Source organism: Triturus cristatus, chromosome 8, assembly GCF_964204655.1.
Source record: "Triturus cristatus chromosome 8, aTriCri1.1, whole genome shotgun sequence".
NCBI classification, from domain to species: Eukaryota; Metazoa; Chordata; class Amphibia; order Caudata; family Salamandridae; genus Triturus; species Triturus cristatus.
In genome coordinates, this window is record NC_140591.1 from 417,960,464 (window position 1) to 417,986,859 (window position 26,396).

Here is a 26,396-nt window from a genome sequence, read left to right on the forward strand (position 1 = left end):
GATTTAAGTCAAAATTGTCAAAGTGTGCAAAGGCAATGGTAGTCAATGGCCACGGTAGGCTACAGCCTAGATGCAATTTGAGGCCCACCACATTAGAACGCTGGTTAGATATACCAATTAGATTGGCCACACTAAGGCCTTGAAGCAGGGAAGTTTGGAAACATTTCTAAGTTCCAATCTTAAAAGAGGCTTTGTCAGTTTTCTGGGAAAAAACTCTTCTCCACACAGGGTAAACCTGACACTCAATCTGACATGGAGACCACCAATAGGATACTTTTTGTGGTTGGTGCTCTTGAATCTCTGGAGCAAATGTTTTGGGAAAGGTCCCAAACAACCACAGTAATACACTTCGAAGGCCCCCAGGACCACAGGGGATGCATTTATAGACTCTCAAAGTGATAGGCAGAAGGCAATAGCAAAGTCCAGTCCATGTCCACTTACCATTGGTCAGCTGAGGTTCTTTACCTGAATGTCCTCTTTAGCTTTTTAATTTTTTTTGACTCACCAAGGGGATGAACCTTATGATTGGAAGCCTTTTGGTCCTAAGATTATGTTAGACCTGTCATCTTTGGCGTGGTTTCCCCTATTTGCCTTCAGACCTCCTGTTTTTGCTGCCCTCAGGATTCTGCATACTTTATCACTGCTAACCTGTGCTAAAAGTGCTTGTGCCCTTTCACTAAAACGTGGTAACATTGGCTTATCCTACAATTGGCATATTTCACATATTTATAAGTTCCTAGCAATGTGTATTACCTGTGCCCAGGGCCTGCAAATTAAAGGCTAGATAGCAGTGAGGATAGAACTTGTGTCTGTGCAGTGCCATAGAGTAACTTGGTGTACGCTACCATTCCACATCTAAGACCAATTCAGGTAAATTTTTCCTGATTGGCCTTTTTGCTTTTTCCAAATGTATCCTCTCCCTTGGATGTTGTGTCTGTGACCCCACCTGCAAAGATAGAGATTGAGCTGGTCAACCTGGAGAGCTACACAGTGGCCCAGCTGAAGGAGTTTTGTCAGGAGACAGAGGCGCATCAAGAAGGCAGATCTCTTGAAAGCTTTAAGGCATGGGCAGAGGTTCAGCAATTCCCAACCACAACTGATGACAAGGGGGATGAGAAGGGGTCAGAGCAGGACCCAAGGAAGACTGCGACCTGCTGAAGAGGGGGTAACATCCTTTCAGAATTGGAAATCACTTTACGTATAGGGAGCAGTGTGTCCTCCCGCAACCTATCCACAGTAAAGCTGATGAAGAGAGGGAGTACAAGCTAGAAATGGCTAAGCTCAAAATAGAAAAAAAGAAGCCGGCCATGGAGGCAGAGCAAGAGAAACTGCCCTAGAAACAGAGCAAAATAAACTACCTATTAAGGAGAGAATAGCCTTGGAGCATTTGACTCATGAGAGGAGCCTTAACGAGCTGGATATCAAGCCCAGCAGAGATGGTGGCAGCATTTCTTCAGTGCCGTCTTGAGACAGGAGGGTTCATATTCCCAAAGATCTGGTGCCTGACTTTGCTGTGGGAGATGACATTGAAAAGTGGTCTGAGGCATGAGATTGCCCTACAGATGCACAAGATCCCAGTGGAGGATTGGGGGGCTATTGTGTGGAGGCATATCCCTAGCGAGGGGAGGGACACCCTACTGGCCCTTGAGAAGAAGGAAAGAATGAGGTATCCCCCCATAAAGGAAGCCTTATCAGAAAGTATGCGCTGACCCCATAAAATATAGCTTCAAGTTCAGGGACAGCCAGAGCTGTCACAAACAGTCCTGAGTAGATTTTGTGGATTCCTTTTGCAAGCGACTGGATGGTTGGGTGAAGCGTGGTGAGATGAATGATTACAAATGGCTGTATGATTTGCTTGCAAGAGAGCACTTGTTTAGTAATTGGTTTCCAGATCTGCACCAGCACTTGATAGTAAGCTCACTAACCGCAGGGAGCAGTGTCCTCATCAGCAGGAGGGGGGATAGACATAAAATCAAGGAGTTGTATAAAGGGCCCCAAACTAGTTCTTTGGGTAAGGACTCCCATCCCCCAACTGAAAAGAAGAAGAGATGGTTCCCTGTTAGTAGGTTTTCAAGGAAGGAATCCCCTAAGTGCTATGAGTCCCAACAGGAGCAGCACTTCCAGGGGGATGCCAAGTGTCCAAAGCAGGAACAGCCCCACACCTGTGGACAGTCGCAGGGGTAGACTAGTGTAGCTCTTGAGGAGGAGAATATCCCAGATAGTGTGGGGGACAGAGTAGAGGTTTCCCTAGTATCCCTGGATGACGGAGAGATGGTGCTTAGAACTCACATGTCTAGTAATACTAGATAAAACAGGCAGTGTGTCACCATCAATGGGCAGAGGGTGGAGGCTCTGAGAGACACTGAAGCCAGTATGACAACTGCCAGATGTCAACTGGTGACCTCAGAGCAGGTAGCCCCTAATGTATTCCACCAAGTTGTTGCAGCTGACAACCATAAGAGTTGCTATCTAGTTGTTCTGGTTCCTTTTGAATGGGGGGTGCTCTCAGGTTCCTTGAGGGTAGCGGTGAGTTCTCCCATGCCCATGGATTGTCTGCTTGACAATGACCTGGAGCATACTACCTGGAAGGAAGTGGAGTTCAGGTCCCACTTGGAGATGTTAGGGTTGCCTGAGTGGGTGTGCCTGACCACATGGTCTACGGCAGCCTGAGAGGATAATCAGAAGGACCTGGAGCCTGGAAAAATTGCCCAGGTACCTGCAATGAAGAGGAAGGGCAAGGGGCGTGGGAAACCCACTCCTGAAACTCCAATGGTCCAGGAAGAGGCTGACCCTGAGGGAGGTGCCCCGGAACCCACCCGGACCTACTTGCCTCAAATGAGGAAGACATCAGATGCGTTCTGCAGGTCCTGTACTACCTGCCAGGCCAGTGGCAAGTCAGAGGGGAAGTGCAACAACCCCCTGCAACCTTTCCCTGTCATTGCCACCCCCTTTGAAAGAGTGGGCATCGACATCATTGGGCCCCTGGTCCCCAAGGCAGCCATGGGCAACAGACATGGGAAACAGGTTTGTCCTCGTCTTGGAAAACTATGCCACCCACTACCTGGAGGCTATCCCACTAAGGACTGTGACTACGCCCATAGTGGCCTGGCACTGATGGAGATCATTACTAGTGTGGATCTTCCCCAAGGAGGTGGTATCCAACCGTGGTACCAACTTCATGTCAGGGTACATGTAGGCAGTGTGGAAGAAGTGTAGGGTAAGCTACAAGTTCTCCATCACTTACCATCCACAAACCTTCGAAAGTCCAGACGCACTTGCCGCCACCTTGAAAAGGCCTGGAGGAACACCAAATCCACAGAAGCACACAACTTCAGAGCCGCTATCAACGCCCACCACCAACTCATCAGAAAAACAAGAGAAAAAGCGATTGAAGACAGAATCTCCACACACGCACACAACAGCAAAGAACTCTTCAACATCACCAAGGAGTTCGACCAGCCCACCAGCGAGTCGACGGACATCCCTCCCTCAAAAGACCTCTGCGACAAACTCAGCACCTTCTTTCACCCCTAATCAAGAGCATCTACGACAACTTCGACGTAGACAACCAACACACTGATCCCCCGCCAACCACCCCGACACCCTGAAGCCAGCGATCGACAACTGGACAGCCCTCACCACCGAAGACACACTGAACACAATGAAGTCAATCCACTCCGGAACCCCCACGGACCCCTGCCCCCACCACATCCTCAACAGAGCCAACGACACCATCGCACCCATACTCTACCACACCATCAACCACTCCCTGGTGACCGCCTCTTTCCCCGATGACTGGAAACACGCCGAGGTCAACCCCCTCCTGAAGAAACCCTTGGGGGACCCCACCAACCTCAAAAACTACAGACCCATCTCCCTTCTCCTGTTCCCAGCGAAAGTCATTGAGAAAGCCATCAACAGCCAACTAGCTACATTCATTGAAGAGCACAACATCCTCGACTCCTCCCAATCAGGCTCCAGGAAAAAACACAGTAAGGAAACCGCCCTCCTCGCCGCAACAGAAGACATCCACACCCTACTGGACAAAGGAGAAACAGTAGCCCTCATCCTCCTCGACCTCTCAACGACGTTCGACACAGTCTCTCACCGCACCCTAATACGCAGACTCCTCAATGCAGGGATCCAGGACAAGGCCCTCGAATGGATCCACTCCTTCCTCGCCGGCAGAACGCAGTGGGTCAGACTCCCCCCTTTCCTCTCGGACCCTACACCAACCACCTGCGGAGTCCCTCAGGGGTCCTCCCTCAGCCCCACACTCTTCAACGTCTACATGTCTCCACTAGCCCCCATCGTCAGAACCTACGGACTCAACATCCTGTCATACGCAGACGACACCCAACTCATCCTCTCCCTATCCAACAAACCCAACACTGCCAGACACAACTTTCGAGAAGGCATGGAAGCCGTCGCCAAATGGATGAAAAACAGCTGCCTACAACTAAACACCAACAAGACAGAAATACTCAACACGGGCCCAAACCCCATTGCCTGGAACGACACCTGGTGGCCCCCCCACCCTAGGAAACCCGCCCACCCCCACGGACCACGCACGCAACCTGGGAATCATCCTGGACTCCGAGCTCAAAATGGACCGCCAGATCAACTCTGTCTCGTCCTTCTGCTTCCACACCCTCTGCCTCCTAAATAAGACCTTCAAATGGATCCCCCTCGAACACAGAAAGACCGTCACTCACGCCCTAATCACCAACAGACTCAACTATGGCAACGCACTCTACGCTGGAATAAACAAAAAACTCACCCGCAAGCTACAGAACATCCAGAACGCTGCCGCAAGACTGCTCCTCAACCTGCCAAGACACTGTCACATCTCCCAGCACGTGTGCACACTCCACTGGCTCCCCATCGAGGCCAGAGTCACCTTCAAGATGCTCACCCATGCACACCAGGCCCTCCACGACACAGGACCAGCATACCTGAACAGCCGACTCAATTTCCACCCACCCCAAAGGACCCTACGATCAGCCCAGCTCTGCTACGCTGTGGTCTCCCGCACCAGAAAGACCAGATCGGGAGGCCGGTTCTTGTAATCCTCGCGGCCAGAGCCTGAAACGCCCTTTCGCTCCACCTCCGACAGTCAACATCGCTTCCCATCTTCGCAAGAAACCTCAAAACTTGGCTCTTCGACTGACCCCCCTCCTGGATGGACTGGAACCTGCACCCCCCACCCCCAGCACCTTGAGACCCTTACGGGTGAGTAGTCGCACTTAACAAATGCCTGATTGTTCGATTGAACCAATGAGCTTGTTGAAAGGTTTAACGGGACCCTAATGGGCATGATTATGAACCTGTCAGTGCCCATGAGGAGAAACTAAGACGTCCTCGTGCCATGGCTTTTGTTTGCCCACAGGGTGGTACTTTAGAAGGGGGTTGACTTTAGCTCCCTTGAACATTTGTATGTGCACCATTTGTGAAGACCTTTCAGGTTGGTGAAGGAGGGCTGGGAGCAAGCTCCCAGGAAGGCCCTCAGGATGTAGTCAGCTACATGCTGGCACTCCTCAACCACTTGCAATTCGCACAGGAGAATCTAGAAGACAAGCAGGAGGACATGAAATGGTGTTATGACCAGAATGCCACTCTGGTCGAGTTTCAGCCTGGTCGAAAAGTGTGGGTGATGCAGCCTGTGGACCAGCAAGACCGGTCGATCAGCAAGACTGCTGGTCAAGGTCTTATGAGGTGAAGCAGTGCAAGAGTGATGTCACCTACATGGTGGACTTCAAGACTCCCAGGAACCTTTTTAAGTGTCCTTAATGTCAATTTTATCAATCCCCACTTTGAGAGATCTGAGCTAACCATGCGCCTATTGACTGATGATAGGGTGGAGGAGGAGAGTGAACCTCTCCCCAACCTCCTCTCTTCTAAAGAGCAAGATGGGTCAGAGGAGGGTATCAAACTCTCCCCTACACTGACCCTAGACCAATACAGAGACTGCAGCTACCCAGACAACATTGTGGTCTTTAGTTCTAGCTGGGAGGACCACCTGTATCACCTCCAGGAAGTGCTTCAGGCTCTGCAGAGGGCAGGCCTGACTATCAAGTCCAATAAGTGCCAGATAGGGCAGGGTTCAGTGGTCTACTTGGGTCATCAAGTGGGAGGAGGCAAGAGGCAGCTCTCTCCAGGCTAAAATTTAAACCATTCTGGCTATGGAAGCTCCCGAGACCCACACAGAGGTGACAGCTTTCTTAGGCCTCACTGGCTATTACAGGAGATTTGTCAAGGGATATGGCAACATTGTTGCCCCCTTGACAGAGCCGACTTCAAAGAAGCAGCCACATCAGGAGATCTAGCCAGAGGCGTGGCAGAAGACTGTTGACACCTAGAAGGAGGCCATATGCACAGCACCCATGCTCAAGGCCCATGACTTCTCCCAAGAATTCACTGTGCAGATAGACGCCTCTGAGCATGGAAAAGGGGCCATGCTCTCACAGCGCTAAAAGAAGAGGGCCTGGATCAGCCTGTAACCTTCTTCAGTGTACAATTACTTCCCAGGGAACTGAGGTGGAGAGCAATAGAAAGGGAATCCATTGCTCTGATCTGGGTGCTGAAGAAGCTGAGACCATACCTGTTTGGTGCTAACTTCCGGGTTCACACAGACCATAGACCCCTTAGATAGTTAATGCAGATGACAAGTGAAAATTACAAACTGTTGAGGTGGTCCATCTCCCTAAAGGGAATGAACTTTATGGTAGAACGCCGTCCTGTAACAGACCACGCTAATGCTTATGGTCTCTACAGGTTCTTCCCTCTTAGTGAAGAGAACTCCCAAGGTGGTTGGGTAGCCCATTTTCAGCTACAGGGAGGGGGGCACATGTTAGACCTGGAATCCTTGGTGTGATTTCCCGTAACTTTTTGCCTACAGACCTCCTGTTTGTGCTGACTTCACTTTTGCTGGCCATAAAATTATGTGCACTATATCACTGCTAACCAGTGCTTAAGTACTTGTGCCCTTTCCCTAAAACATGGCAACATTGGCTTATCCACAAGTGGCATATTTAATTTACTTATAAGTTCTTAATAATGTGCACTACCTGTGACATGGACCTGTGAATTAGATGCTACTAGTGAACCTGCAGCACTGAATGTGCCACCCACTTAGGTAACCCTGTAAAGATGTCTCAGACCTGCCATTGCAAAGCCTGTGTGTGCTGTCTTAAACTGCCATGTCGGCCTGGCAAGATAAATGTTTTGCCAGGCCCAAACCTTTCTTTTTGATACATATAGGGCACCCCTAGGGTAGGCCCTGGATAGCCCAGAGGGCAAGGAGGAATGTAATTAAAAAGCAGGACATGCACTTTTTAGTTTTGTGTGTCCTGGTAGTGAAAAACTCTTACATTTGTTTTTCACTACTGCAAGGCCTATATCTCCCGTAGGATAATATTGGGATTACCTTATTACATTGTATAAGTGTAATTTCTAAAAGGGAAAATATAAGTATTTATGTTTGCTGTCCCTGCAATCCTGATTTAAAATCCTTACTCATGGTAAAGTGAGACTCTAAATTACAATTCTACAAATTCCACTTTTAGAAAGTGTGTACACTAACAAGGTATCTAGTTGCCATATGTATTGATTTATTCAAAAATAAAGGTACCAATGTTCTGATTTCATTAGCCCTTGTGGTTTATTTCACTGTTCTTTTTTTTCTTCTTCAAGAAAATGTTTTTTATTCATTAAGGCACGTCTCAAGGGCAACACTTAGTTTTGAAAATGTAATTATGCAACATTACAAATTAGCGACCCCGGGGCAATACACATTGGCAGGACACACTATACATAACATAAAGTGAACAATTCCCCTAGTGTTAATGTGTTAATGAAGGACAGGTCAAATAAATATTTGATGTTGTTTATGTATATGAATATGCTAGTAGGTCATTATATGTTGTTTGGTAATTCATGTATATCAATTGTGTAATGTTTGTTTGTATTTTGTGATTTCAAAACTAAGTGTTGCCCTTTGAACATGCCTTAATGAAAAAAAAAACATTTTTTTGAAAAAGAAAAAATGAAAAGTGAAATAAATCAAAACATTGGTACCTTTATTTTTGAATAAATCAATAAATATGGCAACTAGATACCTTGTTAGTTTGCACAATAGGAGTGGTCCAATCTAGTTTGGGGAAGGACCAAAGCCTCCTTTGTATTAACTTTTAGAAAGTGGGCAGTTTTCTGCCTTAGCCATTTGGTGCCTGCAGCCTGTCTCTGATCACGTCTGGGTGCATTTGGCAGGTGGGCTTCATGTATTCCACCTAGGCAGCCACACACAATGGGAGCTTAGGTGTGACTTGATGGGCCATCCTGACAGGATGGGAGGAAGGAACTGGGCACAGCTCATTTACATCTGAATAGGCTGTGTCCTGTCCACACACAAAGGGCTGCATACCCCCCCTGTAGTGAGTCTGGAGCCAGGGCAGGATGGGAGTACATCTGTGCACTTCAAAGGAATCTCTTTGAAGCCTCCCTCACTTCAAATGCACCACGGGGTGTCCATACTGAACCTCAGACTATTCTGCTGGACTCCTGCTTTGCTGACCTGATTATGACAGCCCATTCCCCTATACATTCCAAGGCTTCAGAGACCAAGTTTAGTGAGGCTGCAGACTTCAGCCATCTTGGTACTACCCTGGCACATAGAATATGAGCCTGTTTGTAGTAAAGGCAAACAGGAACTACTGTGAAAGTGAGTATATCATGGAATTGGAATCTTTACCCCATTGGTCAGTGAGGACCAAGGAGTGTTTTAGGGTGTCACCTATTCACAGTCAGGTGAACCCTACATAGCTGGACCCTCACCTAATCTCTGAAGTCTTAGGGTGTATAGGGGAATGGACTGTCGTAATCCCATGTGTCCACCTACATCTATCACTAAACTCCAGTCTCAAGGAGGCACTCTGCTCACAACAAATCCAGAGACAGAAATCTGGTAGGACACAAAAGGGTCCTTCAACAACCAGTTGGGGGTAAAACAAGAACTGTTCTGGTATTCTGTTTGCTCCCTTTGAAGGGTGAAAAGCTTTTACATATGATTCAGAATTTGACACTGTTGTGTCCACAGATTGCCCACAGTCTCCACCTTGCATATTCCATTGAGTTTAGAGGAGTCATCTCTGCCCATTCAGATCAACCTATGGTGTTACTGGGAGGAATTCCACTCCTCTTTCACTCCTCTTCTCAGGCTGATCATAGATAGGAAGTTGGCAGAGTTTAATCTTAATTAGCCATCTTACAGATCAGGCAGGTAAGGGTAACCTTCTAAAAGTTACTTTCTCCTAATAATTATCATAAATCCAACTTCACCATTGGATTGGATTTTTAATTACTAATAAAATTGGTGGGTTCCGTATTATTTTCAACCGGTCCCATTCCAGTAGACACAGTATTAGTAGTTTAATCTGTACTGTGGCTTTTTACATAGGACAGTTAGGCCTGCCACAGAGAAAATATATTTTAATGGGTTGTCACTGGTGACAATTAACTTTTCATCCCATGAGTGTATTCCCACACCAAATACTATGGTCTTATAAAAAAGGTGAATAAGACAATCATGGATTACCTAATTGCTACATGTTTTAGGGGCAGAGCTCATAAACCAGTAATAGACAGTAGCGCCCCAGTGTACAGAGTCTAAAATCCAGCAATAGAATTCAGCAACAAAAAGGAGTGACCACGCAAAAAGTGGCATTTTCTTAGTGTTCACCCAGCAAAAGGATTAGTGCCCTCAACTGAGCCACTGCAATGACAGATCCTCAAAAGGCATACAGATCCCCACCAGACAGATGTGAATCTCCAACGCAACGAAGAGTGTGTGTGTTTCATTGTGGAAGTGGTTATGTCTGTGCGCAGATAACACCATATGCTACACGGTATGCGAGGAAGATGGTTGGTGTGCTAGTGAGTTTGTACCAATGCCAGAACTGTGTTCCTTTCATTTAAAGATATGTAAAGTGCTGCATTACCCATTCAATTTTCTTGTCACTTTATAATAGCTGTCATTATTCTATGCAGTGGCCAAATAAGCCCTGAAGAAATTTTCTTTATTTGATTGATGCAAGACTGCTTTTGTTTTGGAATTGATATTTGGCGTGGTTGTGTTCATACGGTTCTGAAGGCCTTGAATTGTTTTTTCTGGCTTTCCATGCCCTGGCCACCTTTAGTATTATTCTGGCATATGGTACACTTCATGATTTGCTTGTTTTACATCAGACAAAATATCATGGTCGTAACACAGACCCCCTGCAGTGTAGAGGGGCCCCCATCCCTCCAGAAGGCCCCTAGATCTTCAGGGGGCCACATTCAGTCCAAGTACAATGGATATCTGTAAGATATAGGGGACTCACGGGGCCCTTGTCATGTTCTGCATGGGGACTTCATCAGTTTACGTTATGCCATGTACTGCAAAATACGCAACGTTTACTTGAATGCCACCTCATCAGAGCTGGCCTTTGCTCAGATAGCGCCCCGGGCGAATAAAAACTTGGCACCCACCTCCCACTTTAATTGTCAGTATGTTGGTAAAATGGGAGGGGTAGGGGGTTGTGAGGGGATTTAAGAGAAAGGAGAAAGTCTTCGGAACAGTGTTTACTGCAATTTTTATTTAGAGCCAGGTTTGAGGGAGACTTCTGCAAGCTGCTCCTTGGCCCCTCTGAAAGTGGGACGTGAGCAGAGCTCGCCCATGCTAAATGCTGCCCCTCACCTCATAAAAAACTTCGGCGCAATCCATGCTTGCCAGTATAAATTACCGAGCAATTCCCAAGGCCGTTCAACGCAATTTCATTATGCAAAAAATCATGTTTCACAAGGACATGACATGTTAAACTGTCAGCTTCGAGTATCATTGGTTCCCTCCATTCATTACATTAGGGACAGATCTAAATTATGCGTTCCGTGATTCCTTTTAAAATGTTAGTGGCACACTGGGGCCGAGCAGCATTTCAGCGGGGTTCAAAAATAAAGCAGTCAAGCAAAAACACAATAACGTGTATGGTGCTCACTGCTGCGTGGCTGCAATGGCTCCCTTGCCAGGGCGAGGGAGGCCCATAACGCACCGAGACTCACCAGCAGGGCGTGCATGCTAATGGCCGCCACTGACAAGGACTCATTGAATGTCACTGCCTCACACGCTGCTTTCTGTTCTGCCTCCTTATCTGCGTGACCTCGCCTTTGGAGTGACTGACGGGAGGCCTGCGCATTTGCATCTTCACCGTAGGGCACGAGCCACCCGCAGATGGAACGCTGTGATATCCCGCTCACGGAAAGCTCTGGAAGGTAGCTGCGCCTGCAGGAAGGATGCTTTGTGCAGCGTCAAGTTCGTCAATGCAGGGCCATTAAAAGCCGCTCCCCGGGCTGTGTTCGCCGCGGTTACGAGGCTAACTAACATTTTCCGGTAACACAAAACCCTGTAACTGATGGCACACGAGAAGCATAATGTGTTTGCTTAGCGCTCCTGCTGCGGGGACGTGGTGACCTATTTCTCAGAATCACTTGCTCTGCTCCAGATGTAAGCTGGAAACACACACCTGCTAAGAATACTACGCAGACGCCAATTAGAAATGTGTCAGATTCTTGCAACTTGTCCCAGGAGGGCTTCAGTTTTTCCATTCCCGGTTCACTTACTGGATAAAGGGAGGTAAACAAAAACAAGAACACAGAGTAAAACAATATGGACTCGAAAGGCTGCACCTATGATTATGTGCACACTCCTGCTCTAGAAGGAATCTATCTATCTATCTATCTATCTATCTATCTATCTATCTATCTATCTATCTATCTATCTATCTATCTATCTATCTATCTATCTATCTATCTATCTATCTATCTATCTATCTATCTATCTATCTATCTATCTATCTATCTATCTATCTATCTATCTATCTATCGCTCTGTCTGTCTGTCTGTCTGTTTGTCTGTCTATCTATCGCTGTCTGTCTGTCTAATTTCCCCTTTAAGACCTTTGGTCTATCATTACCCCTTGAAAACCTTCTGTGGAAAGAATTTATGGTTACAATTCGAAACCATAACAAGTAAATTGTGACTGTTGCGGACAGCTTTGCAACCTTTAATGCAGTGTTCACAAACATATATATATATCATCTTGCGCAGGATACCCATTTAAAGGAGGCCGCTGGAGGATACATTTTGCACATAATTTTAATGGCTGCATGCTGACAACTGACATCACAGGAAACACACTTCCAAGGAATAAGACGCCAGACGCGTTTCGGGAAAACCAAATCCCTTCTTCTGTGGCGTGTAGTGATGATGAAAAGAACGCGCTGGTGCTAACGCACAATTCAATTTAAACACCTGCCGCTGTGGGCTTGGCCGAAACACGTCTTTCTTCTCGCGATCATGCACCGCGAGACAACTGAAAACAAGATGCCTGCGAGCAACCACATGGGTAAGTTGGTGAGCCGCAACCATGCAGAAAATCTCGCGAGCATGCGGGAAAAAAACTTCCGCATCTTCGGGATATTTCCGCGTGTTTGCGATAATTTTTTTAATTTTCGCGATAATTTGCGAAAGTGGATGTCGCAAATTCCGCCCACCCCTAGTTGTAGTCTCATCAACTACCCCAGTGGGCGCACTGTTCTATTTCAGATAACAACACAATAATTTTCCCCAGTGGTAGAAGCGGAGCCTGGTAGTCAACTGCCCTGCTCTGTTGCAGCCACTGTGAGCGAGCAAACGCCTCCCTGCAGAGGCGCTGCACTCCCCCTTCATCCATCTCGCAGCAAGACTGGGTTGGTGCCTGCCTGGAGCCGCAAACCTGCAGTGGGCCTTCTTTGCAACCGAGAATGGCCGTTAAACACATCATCTTGCGCAGGATAAGGGGCATCCGCCTTGGTTACACTTCAACCCACTTGGATGTTAAAATTGGTGTTATTTACAAGTAATGACAGCGCACCCACTGGGGATGACGATTAGCGTACTACAGACTCCAGAAGGCCATAGTGATGGCCACGCCCATCTGGGCAGGAACTATTTAAACTCAGTGCGCAATCAAAAGCGCTTCCTTGCTTTCGAAAACCAACGCCGCTGAAGAAGGGAATTTTTTCTCCCAAAACGCATCTGGCGTTTTATGCATTGATCTGTACTTCGGATGGAGAGCCTGCTGGCAAGCTGTCATTAAATAAGTTAAAGCTAAGATTACTCGTGTGGCCTTTCCTCGATTGGGTATCCTGAATTGACTTGATATATAAATATATATATATATATATATATATTGGATCAAGACCGGGTTCCCCGGTCGAAACGCGTCGTGCTGCTATTTATGGAGCAATAAAGCACTTTATTTTCTTCACGCTATTGAGTGGTCCGTACCTGATTTTGCATATATATATATATATATATATATATATATATATCACCACCACTCGCCTTCACTCTTCCCTCGGTTGGAAAACAAACGAGCGCAGACCCAATCTTGTTCGTGCAATTATTTATTTAGCCATTGTCCGCCATTACGCGTTTCGGGCGATCCCGCCCTTGATCACATGACCAATAGTCATCACGACAAGGCAAACAAGTGAGGCCCATTTCTTAGAGCAAGTCATTTATTCCGAAGGCAGCAGCACACATTTCCCTTTCCTTACGCGTTTCGGCGGATGCATTGGTCACAGGTTGGAAATGATTAAAAAAGCAAAGTGCGTCGTGCATGACCAGTTCGTAAAAAATACAGGTTCCACAATGCATTGTACTGAGTTTAAAATGTTCCACATAGAATCTCAGTAGATCTATTATTAAGCATGTGCAAAAATAAATCGTTCTTTCAAAGTACCTGCATTGTTTCAGTGGCAGTATAACTCATGCAGCCATATGTTTGTTCGTATTTATTCCTGCAAGTGCTCACAATCAACGTAAGCCTTCGTGAAAAAATCATTGTTCCTCAGAACGGTCATATATATATATATATATAAATTAATATTTTTTTAACACAAAGGACGCGGCACTCAAGGCTTGGCTTTTTAGCTTAATTTAATGCAGTTCTTAGCACTCAGACCAACGCGTTTCAGCCTTCTCTCGGCTTTGTTCACGGTCAGGGAGTAATCTTTTGTTTCTACTATATATATCTCATGTTTGCCTCAATGTGGCATTATGGGAATTGTAGTATTGCACATTTTAATAATTTTTTTAAACATTTTTAAAAAAGAAAATGAAAACAAAAATTACAATTATTCCACATTTACATATTTCCAGGCTGTTTCAAAGGCTTTTTTTATGTATTGACATTAGCCTTATGGATATTTCGCGTAGCATTACCAGTTCTGAAACTTAATGGTTTAGTGCCTAGATCTTTTCACGCATTTACTAGTGCTATTTTTTATGCACATTGAATCATTTTCAATTAATTGGTATAGTACCCACATTAGCCATTAAGGAAGCTACTAAGTGCAAATTATTTTCTTTTACATTCATAGTGCTTTTATGCATAAGCAATCACTATCGACAGGTATAGTACCCAGTTCCGATTTTAGACACTATTAATACATGATTTATCATATATATGGTGCGTGCAACCAGTTCTTCAATGCAAAAGTTGATGGTTTTGTGACATAATTGTATTTTTCAACAATTTTTCCTTTTAATCCAGATGTACAAAAAGTTCCTCATCATTGTTCATCCCTCTTGGGATTTTTGTTTTCAATCTGATGATTAGCCGTGATTCTATTTGTCACAGTTTTTTCATCCTGTTGCCACCACGTTCTTCTTGTGGTATCATTCGTATCCCATAATAGCTCATGGCTCTCCAGTCACTTTTTTGGCAAGACGCCATATGTTTGGCTGTTGCATACGACATGTCTTTGTTTTTGACAGCTCTGATGTGCTCTAAGATTCATTTTTTCAAGATGCACACTGTGCTCCCGACGTATTGCATCCCACACTTGCATTCAATTATGTATACCACATGAGTTGAAGTACAGAGAATTTTTTGTTCAATTTTAATGACTTTTCCATTGGGGTCATTGATAGTGCTCTTGTTTTTTCCAATTTTGCAGGCTTTGCAGACGCTACATTTTTCTAATCCTTTTTGTTGGCTGCTTAGCCAGTTCTACGGTTCTGTTGTTTTAAAGTGACTTGATACTAATGTGTCTTTGAGACAGTTTGTTTTTCTATAAGTTATCATGGGTCTTTCTCCCAACATCTTCCCAATGTCTGGATCCCCAGATATTAGATGCCAATATTTTTTTATTTTTCTTGCTATTAAGCCACTTTCTTTTCTGTACGTTGTTACGAAGCGTGGGAGACCATATTCCTCTTTCTATTTCGTGTCTTTTGGTATCAGTGTTTCCGCTCTTGTTCTTTTATCAATTCTTCTCTTGCATTTCTGTAGAGTTCTTTCATTATAGCCTCTTGCTCTTAATATCTGATTAAAGATTCTTGAATTTTTTCCTCTGCATCTGTTTGTTTAGAACAGTTACGCTTCATTCGAGTAAACTCTCCATATGGAATGCTTGCTAGCAAGGACCTTGGATGGAAACTTATCCCATGTACTATACTATTTTTGATGATTAAAAAAAATCTGCAACAGGACCTGATTGGGAAACTTCTTTATATACGATTGCGAAAAAGGACATTTTAATAATTGACTACTGTTCACGTTGCCTAGGTTTTGACCAAACCTTTGGATTATAGTGATTCTCCTTGGGTGTGCTCAGGTGTATTTTGACTTTGTATGTTGCATTAGGATTCGTCCCAAGGTTGTTTATACCCTGATGGGTGGGTATTGTTGACACCGTGGTAGCACCTCTATATGCGAAATTGAAAACATACATGCTGTTGTGTTTCTTACTGTGTTTGTGGATGTGCAGATCTTGAATGCAAAAACCCATGTCTTTTGTTATTGTATACTATACTATTTGTAGATGTCTTTTTACGAAACAAGGTGGAGTGAATTTGATTTTTCTCGCCGTAGACCTTGATATCCAAAAAATCTATTTCTTTCTTACTTGTGGTACATGTGAATTCAAGACCGATATCGTTGTTGCATAGCTTGAAATAGTATTGATTAAAGTCCTGTAGTGTACCATTCCAAACTCAAAAAAGGTCTTCTATATACCGGACCCATAATATTATTTTCTCCAGGTCCTCTTGATTCACTGAATCCCAAGCGATCGTTTTTTCCCACCTGCCCATGGTTATATTCGCATAGTTCGGCAAAAAAAAGATGGCCATGGCGGTGCCGCATTGTTGTTTAAAAAGTTGTTGGTTAAAAAGATAGACATTGTTCGTAAGACACATCTCAATCATGTGGAGAAGCATTCAAGTATGTTGTAACTCATTGATGTTCCTTTGTTTTAAAAAATATCTGCATGCTTCTAATCCTACTTCATGTCTAATCGAGGTATACAAAGATACTACATCGATTGTAATCAGTAAATATTCCTCACTCCAGGTAATTCCATTGAGGATGCGTAGAAAGTCGCCTGTGTCTTTGATGTATGAGCTCATGTTTTTCGCTATAGGTGCCAAAAATTGGTCCACATACTGTGAGATATTTTCATAGAGTGAATCATATGACGAGACTATTGGTCTGCCCGGTGGATTAATTAGAGTCTTATGAATTTTGGGTAAGAAATATATCATTGGTGTCACTAGAAAATCTTTTGAGAGAAATTTTAACTCCTCTTTCACTTAATAAGCCTTTCTTGTGCCATTCTTGTAGAAGCCCATCCAGTTGCATTATCATTTTATTGGTGGGGTTGTTTTCTATTCTACAATAATTATTTGTGTTATTAAGTTGTCGTAATGCTTTATCGACATAATCTTTGGTATCCATGAGAACAATATTTCCCCCTTTATCTGCGGGTTTAATTGTTAGATTTTTATCGTCCATTAGCTATCTTATGGCTTCTCTTTCCTTGATGGTCAGGTTTTCCCTTTCATTAGTATTTCGCAGATTCTGTATTTTTTCCAGTTCCTCAACAATGGCATCAGAGAATAAGTCAAACTTATTGCCTGGCGATAGGACTGGGCAGTATTTGGATTTTCTTTTCAATCCACTGTTCACTCTTTTGTCAGTATTTACATTGAGATGTTCCATTAATTGCGTTTCAGTTACTTCTTCACCATTTTGGTTGTACATTAGGTCAAACATGTTTGAAGATCAGGTATTTCTTCAATCGTCCATTCCAAATCATTGACTGTACTTTGTATTGTAGCTTCATCTGGTCTTACATTTGATTTATTTGCATGTATTTTGGCCAATTCTAATTTGCGTACATACTTATATAAATCAATTCTAACCTGAGTTTCAACATACAGATGTCCTCTTAGTGAGATGATAAACAAATAAGCCTGTATTTCCAGTCAGCAAATATGTGTGGTTTCAGTGATGTCATCAATGAGGTGAATGGCAACTAAGGGGCATATTTACAAGGACTTTATCTCCACTTTTTTGGCTTTTAAAGCCAAAAAAGCGGAGATAAAAATATCGCCCTATTAACAAGAGGGTGCTAACATGCATTAGCGCATGTTAGCACCCTTTTACCCAACGCCTCCCTTTGCATCTCTAATGAGATGCAAAGTGGGCGTCACTGGGCAGGACAACCTTGTAAATATCGCTGATGTGCACATCGCGATATTTACAAGGCTGCCAACGTATTTTAGCAGACGTTAGTTTTGGGCAAAAAAACGCTGTTTTCGCGGGAAACTAACGTCTGCTAAAATGCAGTCTTAGGCATACCTATTATGGGGGTGGATTGTGCTGATACGACTGTGGGTCATATCAGCAAGCTTATTGCCGTTTTGCAGGGAACATCCCTGCAAAATGGCGATCTCCCCGCTATCGCTGGTAATTATATTGCCCTGGGGAAACGCATTGTAAATAACGCGCTAACAGGGCGATATAATCAAGAGATAGACGGCGATAAATAGAAAAGCGCTAAGCGTGCTTTGCGTCTATTTATCGCCGTCCTTGTAGATATGCCCCTAAGCAAGTACTGTCACCAGTGTGGTTGGTGATGGTTCCATACCTGCATATAGGAAAAAAATAGTGCTTCCATTATGCTCACTAGAAACACTTATACTCACACAAATAAACTGTAGAAAGTAGGCTGCAGTGCCACTATCTAAATCTGCGAGTCCCTCACTGGTTATACACAGAAACAAGGCTGCATTTCCAGTACCTCAGCGAAGAAGCGTTGAAAAAAGCAACCCATTGTGAATTCAGTGATGCCATTGATACTGTCAATGGTAATGGAGTAATATTTTTTCAGCAGTGATGTTATTGCTGATGTCACTTCTGATGCAATACCACTGTCAAGAAATACATATTCTCATAGATACATTTCCTAACTTTTACTTACACAGCACCCTGCACTTAGGGCTACCTAGAACCTGCCTTCGAGCTGACCTATGCGCCATAAAAGGGAAGTTTAAGGCTTGACAAGTGATTTTAAATTCGAAGTGGCAGTGAACTGCACACACAGGTCCTGTAATGGCAGTCCTGAGACAGGTTTGATAGGTTACTTGTGTGTGTGGCACAATCAGTGCTGCAGGCCCACTAGTAGCATTTAATGTACAGGCCTACAAGGGACATACAAGTAAATTAAATGTCAAACTGGTGTAACCATCTATACCATGTTTAAAGAGAGCACGTGTACTTTAGCGCTGGAGAGCAGTGGTAAAGTGCGCAAAGTCCTAAGGCTAACAAAAAGACGGTCAGAAAAAGAGGAGGAGAAAGGCAAAAAGTTTGGGGTATCCCTGCGGAAAGTGCCATTTCCAATAGTTAACGAGTGTTGTGAATGGGTGTGTGTGAGCTTGTGTGAATGCTTGAGTGTGAGATAGTGTGTAAGTGTGCGTGTGACAGCCCACCACCTCCCTGCTAAAATTACTGGTTGCCACTGCTTTCTAACCTGTTTGAGTTACATTTGATTACATTTGATTATTTTGTTTCCTACTGCAGACAAAAGCCCACCCAGTGCACAAATTATGGATTTTATGAGCCTGAAAACCGAAGTCAACAAATGAACAGTGACCAGTTAAAGTTTGCAAGGTGTCAAATCCATTGCTGCACCACAAATCATTAAGCACGTGGTGATTTATGAACTATGGGTAGCTATTTCATAGTTGACTGGAAAGGCTGTGGCTCTGCTATTGAATTTTTCTGATAGCCTTGAACATAAATAATACAGTTTGCTATTGCAATCACAGTCACTAGCAATGCAGATTTTCCCTGACAAACCTTGCTAAGTGCCATTCTCCACAAGCAGACGTTTCAGTAGGGGATACTTGACTCCGTGACTGCTCTTTTGGGCCAGAATCCTTCTGCAATATTTCTAAAGAACTTGTATAAACTCTGAAATTGCACATCCCTTGAGCAGAGTGCTACTTCCCTGTATACTTTAAAAGGGCACAATGTAAACACCTTATTATCTATATATTCATCAATAGGACACAGAAGAGGTTAAAGCTATACATCTATTTATTGTAGGGTGGCTCCAAACCCTGTATTTGCTTAATCGACTTTGTTCAGGAGAGCTTGCCATTCCATAGCCATTCCATAGCTTTCTTTAGTTTTCCACCAGAGTGTGCATGCCTTCATTGGTACTTTTCAGTTTTTTTGCTCTGTACAGGAAGAGCACGCCCCGACAGATATTACTCTCCTTTGCAGTTGGAGCTCATTGACCAATGAGGTTGTCATTTTTCTTCTCTCTTCTTGCCTATGTTACTGTCAGCTAACCCTTCCACTTCACGCCTATGAGGGTGGAGTGAACATATACCTGTCCTGGCCCACAGCAGGTATCACATGGAGGTATGCATAGCTGACGATTAGCAAAGTGCTCCTCAGGTATTTAACGGCCTCACACGCACGTATTTACGTTGCCACACAGCAGGACACGCGGAAGCTACTCCATCTGTTAAAGCTGCACACGGACGAAACAGATGGAGAAGCCGCCACAGCATCCATATCACCCAAAGAGAAGGGGAAAGGGAAACTCAGCATGGGAATGTTGTCTATTTAAAGGGCCTAGAGTCATGCAAGGAGTGGTCCCTCAAGACTCTCACAGTTTGATGGTCCCTTGGGTATCGGGAGCTAACAAGGGTTTGGGAGGAACCCTCACAGGTACTTCCACTCGCCCGCCCGCCCTGCGGCATGAATGTGGAGCCAAAAAGTGGGCAAGTGGCTCTCTCACAGAGCTTTTACGCTCTTGCCCTAGTTCAGGACTCAACGGGTAGAAAGAAGTTCATAGAGGCTAAAGCTGCCACAAAAGGATAAATTATTAAACTGTTCTCCACCTCAGGGCCCTAGGCAGGTTAGCAAGGGGTATGACACCAGAATTACGGTTCTTTATTATTATTCTACTATAATACCATAGCAAAAATGTCAATTACCAAAATATTGACTAGGTAAGCAAGTATACGTCTACTACATTCATGTACCTTGAATAAGTCTTTACATAACTGTATATCCTTACTTGATATTTTGGCCATAGATATTTTAGCTGTGATATTATGGTGGCACAGTATTACAAACTCAATATGGTGTGATATAAAATACAGGAAAGGAAATAAGGTTGTTCAATTTCCAAGAACCTAAGGGGATTTTGCTGCAGAGTTTAGCCTTTATTTATCTCTGGAATTAACAGTATGAATTTACAAGTCTCAAAGCAAAAAAGATTCTGCAATCGGGCTTACTTCTCCTATGAGAGGTCCCTCATATTAGATGCTCTTCTACTGGTTGCCGCACCATATGGTATAGAGACTCCCATGGTTAAGAACAACCTTCCCATTGACGTTTGTCGGATCTACAACCAATTTTAGAAAACTGCTTCTTCAGACTTTGCCCTGCTGAATTTCTCAAGGCCCTCATTACGAGTAGCCAGATTAACTGTGATATGTGTGGTAGCTTTGGTTACTGCACTTACCACAATTATAATTTTTTTAGATAATTACTGGCAGATCAAAACCTACCGATATTCATACAATGTCCTGCATTTATTAGAGCATGCAGATTTTTCTGCAGTAAGTACTCTGCATGATTTTCCCCAAAAACGAGTATTTACTATTTAGGTGGTATTTATCACATCCGATAAGTCCCGACTCAGTGGAGTTGGATGTGTTTCAGGTGCGTTCATTATCACACCGAGTATCAGGCCCCTCGTAATCCGGGGCCTTGTCTCTCTATTTCCATTTTCTAGCATGTTTTAATACAGCCAAGTTAATTTATAATATTTTCCAAGTGTAAAGACGCCCACACGGGTGAACATTTGCACTGTACAAAAATAAGGAAATCAAAATTGAAAAGAATGCCCACACACAGACCTGCCTACTCACAAACCTCAGCTCATTTTTAGACCATTGTGTTCTTAATTTAAAACCAAACTCCACCTCAAGAGTATGCTTCAAATATCCTTGCAGTTGGTTTGTAAAGATCTTGTCTTGGATCGCGGTGATGGGGTTTTCACTGCAGCATTTGATGTTAATGTGTGCACCAGCAGGGCCACCTCCTGAGTTACATGTCTGCCAGACTTCAGTTTGAAATCATACTCAGGAATTAAACTATCAGAGATCTTTAAATGTTTTATTTGACTATGTTTCATACATAGCAAGGCAGATTTGCACCATTTTACAAAAGGCAAATATAAAAATGTGGTCTCTGTCTTCATATCATCATTTGTGTGTAAATCCATTCTACAGTGCTTGTGCTACCTTTCACAAAATACCTAAAACAGGAACTAGAAATGAAAATACACCTTTTAGGATCTCTTCTGCAACGTTCTCCCCCTTGAACGATCTGAATGAAACTTTCCAGAATCAAATTCTAATGCAAAAACCTTTCTCGTAAATGTTACATGCATGTAGTATGATATTAGTCGCTAATCATGTTGACTAATGTGTCACCGGTGCCTAGTTATATCAGTATGGCCTCCCTTCTTGTGCGCTACCAGCACAGAGGGGGTGCCCACCTTCCCTTGGAGATAGTAAGAAAAGGTGCTGGGTGAATGCCCAAAGGCCATCTTTGTGCTGTACCCGCAGAAGACAAACATACTCCTACTCGGGTCCATCAGCATCTTCTTTATTCTCTGACAAAAATAGGCACCCAGCACTTTCCCTGAATTCTTGAAGAAGAAAAACTATGTACTGAAAGATAATAGAGAAACATAGGCAGAATGGTGAGAAGAGGGGAGAAGGCGCTGGATATTTGGAAAATGGGAGAGGAGAACAGATGTACAGTAGGCAGGGAGAACTAAAGAGGGAATCGATGCTATAATGTACGTGGAAAAGGAGAGAGATAAGGAGGCATAAGAACAATACATTGTGTAACTAAAGGAGATTTGGATGGTGAGACAAACGTGTTTGTTAAAGCAATTATTTGTGAAGGCAGGAAGAAACACGAAAGAATTGCATAAAAAGGGAAGGAGATAACAGTCAATAACTGAAATAGAATGGTCCCAGTGATACATAAAAAGGATATTGCACAGCACCTCACCTCTAAAGTTAGTCTATCTTGTGCCTCTAAACAGTTATGAACATCTTTGTGACATGAAATATTCTTACAATAATATGCCACCAGGCTCTGCACCACGCTTGCCAGCACAGTCGTGTAGTTCTGTAGTCTTGTATAGATACCATGAGTTACTAGCCCAATGGCTATGGTACTCACTTTTAGAAGTCCAAGAAGAATATGAAACTGAGCCCGTCGCACCATTAGGATTCACATTATAAAATGCAGGTGCACAATGATATCTCCAAAGGCAGCATTAGCATAGTGAGCTATTTTATTTGAGCAACAGCCCTTGGCTACAAAAGCTTCAACCTCACTTTAATTCTTAATTTAGTTTAGATCTTCGTAATCCAAAGGGAAGCATGTTATCTCGAAGCTAACAATCTTTCCTAATTGTCGACATTGTGCGCATGTGCATCACCTGAGTTTAAACCAATATATTCTGAAGCCACAACAAACAGTAGAATGCATCTGCATGGTTCCAACTGCAGGGCCTTTCTGTTGCTGTGCAAAGCCATCAGACGCCGGCCCGAACGAGGCTCGTGACAGGATTATGAATGGCTGCAGTAAAAAGTCACGCACAGCAGAAGTGTGATCATCATAGACTGTAATGTTTCCTCCAGCCTGTCACCTCCAGCAGTCTTTCTTCTCGCGTTATAGGTCACACAGCAAACCGCCAGGCTGGCAGCCGCCAGGGCAGTCCAATGGGCGCTCAGAAGGGAAATGGCAATAATTGATGAGCTGTCCCGGACGCGCCGCCACCATGGGGGAGACTTTTTCAGACAGTTGAAGGGAAAGGTCAGAGAGATGAGCCGATACGTTTCAGGGAACATTAGACACAGGCAGGTTCACACTGAAGGCGAATTATGTGTTTGTGAGGCTTGCAGAGGGAGATTTAATGATTTCCTTCTATATGTTTTTAAAAATGTCATTCATAGACTATAACTCCCTGACATGCAACACCCTTGAATCTATGTTGTATGAAGCCAGACGACCAGGGCATGTACTCTTGTCAATTGTTCACTGAACACAGATTCATGAATTACACTTAGAGGACACCCCGCTCACGAACAGCAGGGATGAAGAAGTAAGTGAATCCGAACCGGGGTCTGCCTGGAAACCAAAAAGTACAGCCCTGACACAAATTTCCATTCCAGCTCTACAGGGCAGGATGCCACGACTAAAATGCAATAATAGGAGCAGGAGTATGTGGTGACAGCTCACCCTGCTCTGAAACCAAGACCTCGAGCTGAAGCCCATCAGTAAAATGCAAGAGGGGATGATGGCCAGGCCAGTCCAGAACGCAGTTTATTCATCTTTTTGCTTCCACACGCAGACAAATTAGAGTGCAAGTTTCCAATCGTGAATATAGTTAGGCTGACATTTCACTCGTACAAAACCAGAGAAATTCAGCCATTATAGTTTCCCGAGTTAACTATAACTTGCGCCCCCGCAATGCACTGCTTATGACCTCACATATTACATCACTCATGACATGGTCAGTTACATCATTCATGACATCACTGATGACATCTCAAAGGACATCATCCAGTGACTGTAAGTTTAAAAAAAAGTTTGAGTGTTAAATATATATGCCTAGGTGTATGAGTGACTATTTGGGTGACTTAAGTGGGTGTGTGACAGACTGTATAAGTGAGTGGTTAGGTGTCTTAGTGAATGTATGGATGAGGGACTGGTTGTGTGAATGTATATGTCTGTCAGTTGATGTCTAAGTGGGTGTGTGAGTGTGTTAGTGGGTTTGTGAATGGCTATATGAGTGATTGATTGGTTGACTGGCTCTATGGCTGTCTGGGTGTCTATGTGTGTGGATGAGGAGGTGTGTGACTGCCTGTATGGATGAGTGAGTGGGTGAGTCAGTGCCTGTATGGGGTAGTGAATGTGTGTGTGTGAAGCTGTATGGGTAAGTGAGTGTTGGTATGGCTGTCTTGTTGATTGAGGGCTTGTGTTAGTATGGTTGAATAACTGGCTATGTGAAAGGCAGTATAGCTGGGTGACTGGGTATATGAGAGACTGTATGCGTGAGTGAGTGAATATGAAAGTGGCTATATGGATAAGTACATGCTTCTGTCATTGACTTATAGGCGAATGAGTATGTGTAACTATTTGTATGAGCAAGGAAGTGGAAGTGTATGTAACTGTTTGGGTCAGTACGCACCTGTATGACTGACTGTATGGGTGAGTGTGTAGGTGTGTAAGTAGTTCTATGGGTGACTCACTCAGTGTGGGAGTGCCTGTATGGGTATATGAGTGGATATGTTAATGTCTATATTTGTGACTGAGCGGGTGTATGAGTGGAAGTATGGGTGAGCAAGTGGATGTGTGTGTAGATCTATGAATTAGTGAGTGGCTGTGTAAGTACTGGTATGGCTCTGTCAATGAGTTTGTGAAAGGTTGTGTGGGATTGGGTGTATAAAGATTCTATAGCGGTGTGAGTGGGTGCATCAGAGATGATGTGGATGATGTCATCACTGATGTCATTAGTAATGTCATTTGAGATGTCATCAGTGATGTCATGAGTGATGTCACTGACCATGTCATGAGTGATGTAATATGTGAGGTCATAAGCAGTACATTTTGGGTGCCCAAGTTGTAGTTAACTCAGGTAACTATACCAGCTGAATTTCTCTGGTTTTGTACGAGTGAAATGTCAGCCTAACTATAACATCCCTGTAACCTTTGTTTTTATTTGTGAATTTCTAAGGTTTTTTAAAAATGATATTTGCTAACTATAACATCCCTGCAACCTTTGTTTTTTTAAATGAATTTCTACGGTCTTTTAAATTCTATTTGCTAACTATAACGTCCCTGAAACCGCTGTGTAGAACTTACAGGAGGTACCAGGAGGGCTTCTTGGCCCCCAAGGTCCCTCAGTAGTAATGTGCCCAGAGGCGCATTTGCAGAGTGGCGGCGAGAGGGGGCACTGCCTCTGACAACTTCTCAGCAATCCTGCTGTGTGGAACTTACTGGAGGTAACAGGATGGATAGTTGGCCTCCAAGGACATCCTTCGGGGCCAACTATCCCTCCTGTTATCTCCAGTAAGTCCCATACAGCAGGATTAATGAGTTCTGATAGCAGGCCAAGCCCACTTTCCCCACCCCACGCAAATGCACCTTCTGGTGCGCACTTGGTTGGGGGATGAAGTCCCATTCGCTGCGGAGGGTCATTAGGGGCCAACTAGCCCACCTGTTACCTCCAGTAAACCCCACACAGTGGGATTGCTGAGAGGTGGTCTCAGGTCACCCCCCTTTCTCCACCACTCTGCAAACGCGCCTCCTGGTGCACTACTGTTTGGGGGATGAAGTCACTTTGCCTCTTAAGGGTCCCAGTGGGCCATCTAACTCTCCTGCTACCTCTATTAAGTCCCACACAGCTGGATTGCTGAGAGGTGGCCAGAGGCCATGCCCCCTTTCTCCACCACTCTGCAAACGTGCCTCCTGGCTCACTGCTACTTGGGGGATGAAGACCACTTTAGTCCTGAGGCCCTCCATACACAAGGGGACCTCATCGCCCCACCAGCAGTGCGCCGAGAGGTGCGTTTGCACAGTGGTGGGAAAAGGGGCGCAGCCTCTGACCACCTCTCAGCAGTCTCACTGGCTGTGGCTCACTGGAGGTAACAGGTGGACTAGTTGGCCACTAAGGACCCTCACCAGCGAAGGGACTTTATCCCCCAACCAAGAGCGTGCCAGGAGGTGCATTTGCAGAGTAGTGGAGAAAGGGTGCGGAGCCTTCGGGGTAAGGTGCAGCTTCATTTTTTATATTTTAGGAAGGGGGCTGTGTGGCAGTGCTCCCGTGATCCCATAGCAAACTGCAATATCCCAGGGGTGGGCACCCTGGGACATTGCTGGAGTCGGCCATGGGGGGTGTCCCCAGGGCAATTTACAGCTCCAG

At 44.4% G+C, this 26,396-nt stretch overlaps 1 protein-coding gene across 2 annotated transcripts in view; it reads right to left on the reverse strand.

Moving 5' to 3' along the window:
- ENOX1 (ecto-NOX disulfide-thiol exchanger 1) overlaps window positions 1–26,396 on the reverse strand; it is a 2,037,207-nt gene that overhangs the window by 1,242,060 nt on the left and 768,751 nt on the right. The window lies entirely within an intron of this gene.